Consider the following 6,000-nt stretch of genomic DNA (forward strand, 5'->3'; position numbering starts at 1 on the left):
GTCATGGAGGAACTGGACAGCCAGCCCACCATAGTCAACATGGCCATCAACCGTCTTGCTAATGGTAAAGCCCTGGGAAATGATGGTATTCCACCTGGAATCATCAAAAGTGGAAACCAGCACTGCTGCAGCATCTCCATGAACTTCTGTGTCTCTGTTGGAAGGAAAGATCTGTGCCTCAAGACATGCGTGATGCAAACATAGTCACCTTGTACAAAAATAAGGGGATTGCAGTGACTGAAACAATTACCGAGGCATCTCCTTGCTGGGTATTGTGGGGAACGCCTTTGCTCGCTTGCTCTGACCAAATTGCAGACCCTGGCATCACGCATCTATCCTGAGTCTCAGTGCGGCTTCAGAGCTGGCAGATTGATAGTCGAAATGAAAATTTGGACAACTGTTACCTCTCTTTGAAGAATCCCTGCTTTTGAAATGCAAATCCTATTTCAAGTTATCTCGCTGGGGGCTTTCTTGTAGTTCAGCAATGCAATGCCCTTAGCGGCTATGACAGGTTCCAGCTCTTCAAAGTGAGATTGAAACCAGTCTGCATTCCGCTTCACACATTTGCCATAGGTGGTCATTGCTGAGTCATAGATGGCGTCTCTGATGTGGGCCCACTTGGTCTGTGCATCTCCTGTAGGAGTGTTTTGAAGCAGTCATATTCAGCAGGCCTCTGACACCGGAAACATCAGAGGAATGTATGATGGCATTAAGAGAGCTTTTGGGCCAACCATCAAGAAGATCGCCCCCCTCATTCTGAAGCAGGGGACACAATCACTGACCAACACATGCAAATGGACCGCTGGGTGGAACACTACCGAGAACTGTACTCCAGGGAAAATGTTGTCACTGAGACCGCCCTCAATGCAGCCCAGTCTTTGCCAGTCTTGGATGAGCTGGACGTACAGCCAACAAAATCGAAACTCACTGATGCTATTGATTCTCTAGCCAGCTGAAAAGCCCCTGGGAAGGACGGCATTACCCCTGAAATAATCAAGAGTTCCAAGCCTGCTATACTCTCAGCACTCTACAAACTGCTTTGCCTGTGCCGGGACGAGGGAGCAGTACCACAGGACATGCGCAATGCCAATATCATCACCCTCTCTAAGAACAAGGGTGACCGTGGTGACTGCAACAACTACCGTGGAATCTCCCTGCTCAGCATAGTGGGGAAAGTCTTTGCTTGAGTCGCTTTAAACAGGCTCCAGAAGCTGGCCGAGCGCATCTACCCTGAGGCACAGTGTGGCTTTCGAGCAGAGAGATCGACCATTGACATGCTGTTCTCCCTTCGCCAGCTACAGGAGAAATGCCATGAACAACAGATGCCCCTCGACATTGCTTTCATTGATCTCACCAAAGCCTTTGACCTCGTCAGCAGACGTGGTCTCTTCAGACTACTAGAAAAGATTGGATACCCACCAAAGCTACTAAGTATCATCACCTCATTCCATGACAATATGAAAGGCACAATTCAGCATAGCGCGGCCTCATCAGACCCCTTTCCTATCCTGAGTGGCGTGAAACAGGGCTGCGTTCTCGCACCTACACTGTTTGGGATCTTCTTCTCCCTGCTGCTCTCACATACGTTCAAGTTTTCAGAAGAAGGAATTTTCCTCCACACAAAATCAGGTGGCAGGTTGTTCAACCTTGCCTGTCTAAGAGCGAAGACCAAAGTACGGAAAGTCCTCATCAGGGAACTCCTCTTTGCTGACGATGCTGCATTAACATCTCACACTGAAGAGTGTCTGCAGAGACTCATCAACAGGATTGCGGCTGCCTGCAACGAATTTGGCCTAACCATCAGCCTCAAGAAAACGAACATCATGGGACAGGACTTCAAAATGCTCCATCCATCAATATCGGCGACCACGCTCTGGAAGTGGTTCAAGAGTTCACCTACCTCCGCTCAACTATCACTAGTAACCTGTCTCTCGATGCAGAAATCAACAAGTGCATGGGAAAGGCTTCCACTGCTATGTCCAGACTGGCCAAGAGAGTGTGGGAAAATGGCGCACTGACACGGAACACAAAAGTCCGAGTGTATCAAGCCTGTGTCCTCAGGGCCTTGCTCTACGGCAGCGAGGCCTGGACAACGTATGTCAGCCAAGAGCGACGTCTCAATTCATTCCATCTTCGCTGCCTCCGGAGAATCCTTGGCATCAGGTGGCAGGACCGTATCTCCAATACAGAAGTCCTCGAGGTGGCCAACATCCCCAGCACATACACCCTACTGAGCCAGCGGCGCTTGAGATGGCTTGGCTATGTGAGCCGCATGGAAGATGGCAGGATCCCCAAGGACACATTGTACAGCGAGCTACTCACTGGTATCAGACCCATTGGCTGTCCATGTCTCCACTTTAAAGACGTCTGCAAACGTGACGTGAAGTCCTGTGACATTAATCACAAGTCGTGGGAGTCAGTTGCCAGTGATCGCCAGAGCTGGCGGGCAGCCAAAAGGCGGGGGTAAAGTGTGGTGAGTCAAAGAGACTTTGCAGTTGGCAGGAAAAAAGACAGAAGCGCAAGGAGAGAGCCAACTGTGTAACAGCCCCGATGACCAATTTCATATGCAGCGCCTGTGGAAGAGTCTGTCACTCTAGAATTGGCCTTCATAGCCACTCCAGGCACTGCTTCACAAACCACTGACCACCTCCAGGCGCTTACCCATTGTCTCTCGAGACAAGGAGGCCAAAGAAGAAGAAAGAAGATATCAAGTTATACTGTTGCCTCCTGTATTTTGAAGAAATCCTGAATGTTTGCAGAAACCTTGCACCTTTCAAAGAACTTTGCATCGAATGTGTGAGAACTGAAACCTTCGTTGCTGCGCACCTGATGTAAGACCTATGTGAAACCTTTTGTAGTTGAATTTCTTTGAACGCCTACCCAAACAGACTGTTCATCAACATCACCTGGAAAGATTCCTAGTGGTAACCACCTATTCGACTTTGGAACACCTTGCCAAACCAAAGGACTTCCTTCCATATCTTCTCTGCAGTCTACGTTTTTTAAAATTTCTTCTATTTTTTCTAACAGCTGTAAACAAAAATCCATTTTTTTTCCTGGTTAACCTGTTGTGTATATGAGTGTGTGTGTGAGGGCTAGGATAAAAAAAGGGGGCTTTAATATTTCAATTCACTTATATATTTACTTCATTATTGGTTAAGACTTGGTTAATTATAAACAGATAATTTAGTTGTTTATTAAAGAAACCTGGTTGGTGCGCTTTATTCTGGGGACATGTAGAGTATCTAATTGACTGTTTCGGTAAGTGGGAAAAATCATTGATATGCTGTGACCTGTGGAGAAGTGGGACTGAATTAACAGTGCACTCCTCCTGCCTCTGTTGTAACACGTGTTGTGAAGTTTGTGACCTTTGGGAGCAAATCCTCATCATCAGAAGCTGCCTTTATGGTTTTGAGATGAGGCAGGCTTTTTCAACAAGGCTTTTAGTGCTATAGAAATGAACTTTTTTAACCTTTTAGGGAGATGACCCTTTTTAAAAACATTTTAACCCCTCATTCATCGGAAAATAATTCTTTTTACTTTATAACCCCTCATTATGGACAGATTCCTTCATAAATAGGGGCTCACGAAGTGGAGGATTTGCCAGTCTATCTTACAGATCTTCTTTGAGGCTGTGACAAAAGAGCGTCATAGGGTTATGGTGTGGTGGGGATGTTTGCTGACGATTACGCAATGTTCAGTTCCATTCATAACTGCTCAGATATTGAAGAAGTCCATGCCGACACACAGCACGACCTGGTCAACGTTTCAACGTTCAGTCTTGGACTGATAAGTGGCAAGTAACATTTGCCATACAAGTGCCAGGCAATGGTCATCTCAACAAGAATGAATCTAACCATCTCCCCTCGACATTCAATGGTATTACCATCGCTGAATTCCCCCACCATCAACATCCTGGGGGTTACCATTGACCAGAAACTTAGCTGGACCAGCCACATAAATACCGTGGCTACAAGAGCAGATCAAAGGCTGAGAATTCTGCAACAAGTAACTCACCTCCTGTCTCCCAAAAGCCTGTCCACCATCTACAAGGTACAAGTCAGGAGTGGGATGGAATACTGCCCACTTACCTGGATGAGTGTGGCTCCAACAACATTCAAGTTTGACACCACCCAGGACAAAACAGCCCGCTTGATCGCCACCCCATCCCCTACCTTAAGCATCCACTCCCTCCACCACTGGCATACAGTGGCAGCAGTGTGTACCATCTACAGAATGCACTGGAGCAACGTGCCAAGGCTCCTTCGACGCACCTTCCAAATCCGTGACCTCTATCATCCAGAAAATTAAGAACAAGAACAAGCTGATATCAATCTCTGAGCTGGTGCTTGCAAGAGTCAGATGGAGTGACGGTGCATCATCAGGAAGGCAGGCTCCTCTTCCTCTACACCTTCAGCACTTGTAAAGGGAGGGCAGAGAGAGAGAGAGAAGTGGCTGGTGAAAACACCTGCAGTTTATCAAGCAGATTGTGTAGCATGAAATAGAAGGAATAAGGGATATACAGGGACAAGGTGTGACCAAACTCTGTGTGATGTCGCCTCCAGCATTGCCATTCACCATGGCCAGCCCACTTCCTTTGAAGGGAAGAGGGTGTGCAGATGGGCTGGTGTTCTCCGCAAGCAGCCTGTGGTCTGGAGTTGTGAGCAATCTTCTCCTGCCAGAAAGGAGGTCGTGTGTTAATATCTTGTGTCAGTTTCTTGTCAGGGTTTTAGAGCATGTGCCTGTCATGGTACAATAGCTGCAATGCAGTGTGTCTGATGTGAGGTTTGGGGAAGTAAAAGTTGAAATAGTTGTATCTGTGCAAGTGTGAGGAGATGTAGGTGTGGTGAAGTGTGATGCAGGGATTATAAGTGAGTGATGGGAGGGGAGGGAGGGGAGTACTGTGAACAGTGAGGCTGGAGGTGGTGGAGGTGTGAGCAGAGAGTATTGTTACCTCGAGAAGTCTGGTGAGGTCATTGAACTTTTTCCAATGTTGCAGCCATATTCTGGGAGCTAAGCTCCTGGCATTGACTTGCTTTGGTAGGAAGATCAGTCATTTCTGAATTAGATGGATGTTTCCCTGGGAGGAAGCAGGATCTCCCTCTTCCTGCACCAGGATCTACTAATCAGCACCAGAGAATATGGATTCCATGCCAGTGCTCTCTCCAACCTTTTCCTTCTTCAGCAGTGGACCTTCCCGTCTGCAGCTCCCCTTTAAGAGGTGCTGACTGCCTTTACGCGGCATCTGAGATTCTTGATATCCAGCCTTCCAACAGACATGCAGCCGAAGAATAGAATAGGTAGTGTTGGTTGCACGCTTGAGTGATGATTGAGCAGATAGCACAAACATTACATGCTGCCTGGGATTAAAGCCTGGCTACCCAACCTGAACCCAACTAGACCCGACTACATGTGTCAGGTTCAGATCGGTTCGGGTCTATATTCCGAGTCCAGCATTCGGGCTCGGGTCAGGTGGGGCTGGACAGTGCTACTTCTGGAAATTCACAGGATCAGGCCTTCCCATGATTCTCCACAACTCCATCTGCAGGGATAGCCTGCTGCCGGAATGGATGAAGGAGATTCATGACGTGCCAGGTCGGGTCGGGGGCGAAAAGAAATTAAAGGGCTCGGGCTCGGGTTGGGTTCGGGTCGGGTTGTAATTTTATACCCGAGCCAGGCTTTACCTGGGATGACGCTAACAGGCACGTGCAGTGTCCGCCCCACCTCCTGGGTATGATTGAATTGCTGGACTGCTGTATCTCTGTTCTCTGAAATGGGTAACTGCTCTTTCTATATTTTGCAGCGCTATCAATAAAGTCATAAAAGACAATATGTTGTTGTGAGCCTGATTATCTAGAGTCTGAAATCATATAGTTCCTATCATTACATCCCTTTGGGCTTCACTGTCCCTCTCAACGGGTTGGCCAACCTCTGGAATGTAACTTCCAGTAATCTGTCTTCCTGTGTGTGTTATAGAATGTAATCCTCAAGTGAAGCATT

This window comes from Heterodontus francisci, chromosome 11 (genome assembly GCF_036365525.1).
Source record: "Heterodontus francisci isolate sHetFra1 chromosome 11, sHetFra1.hap1, whole genome shotgun sequence".
NCBI lineage: Eukaryota > Metazoa > Chordata > Chondrichthyes > Heterodontiformes > Heterodontidae > Heterodontus > Heterodontus francisci.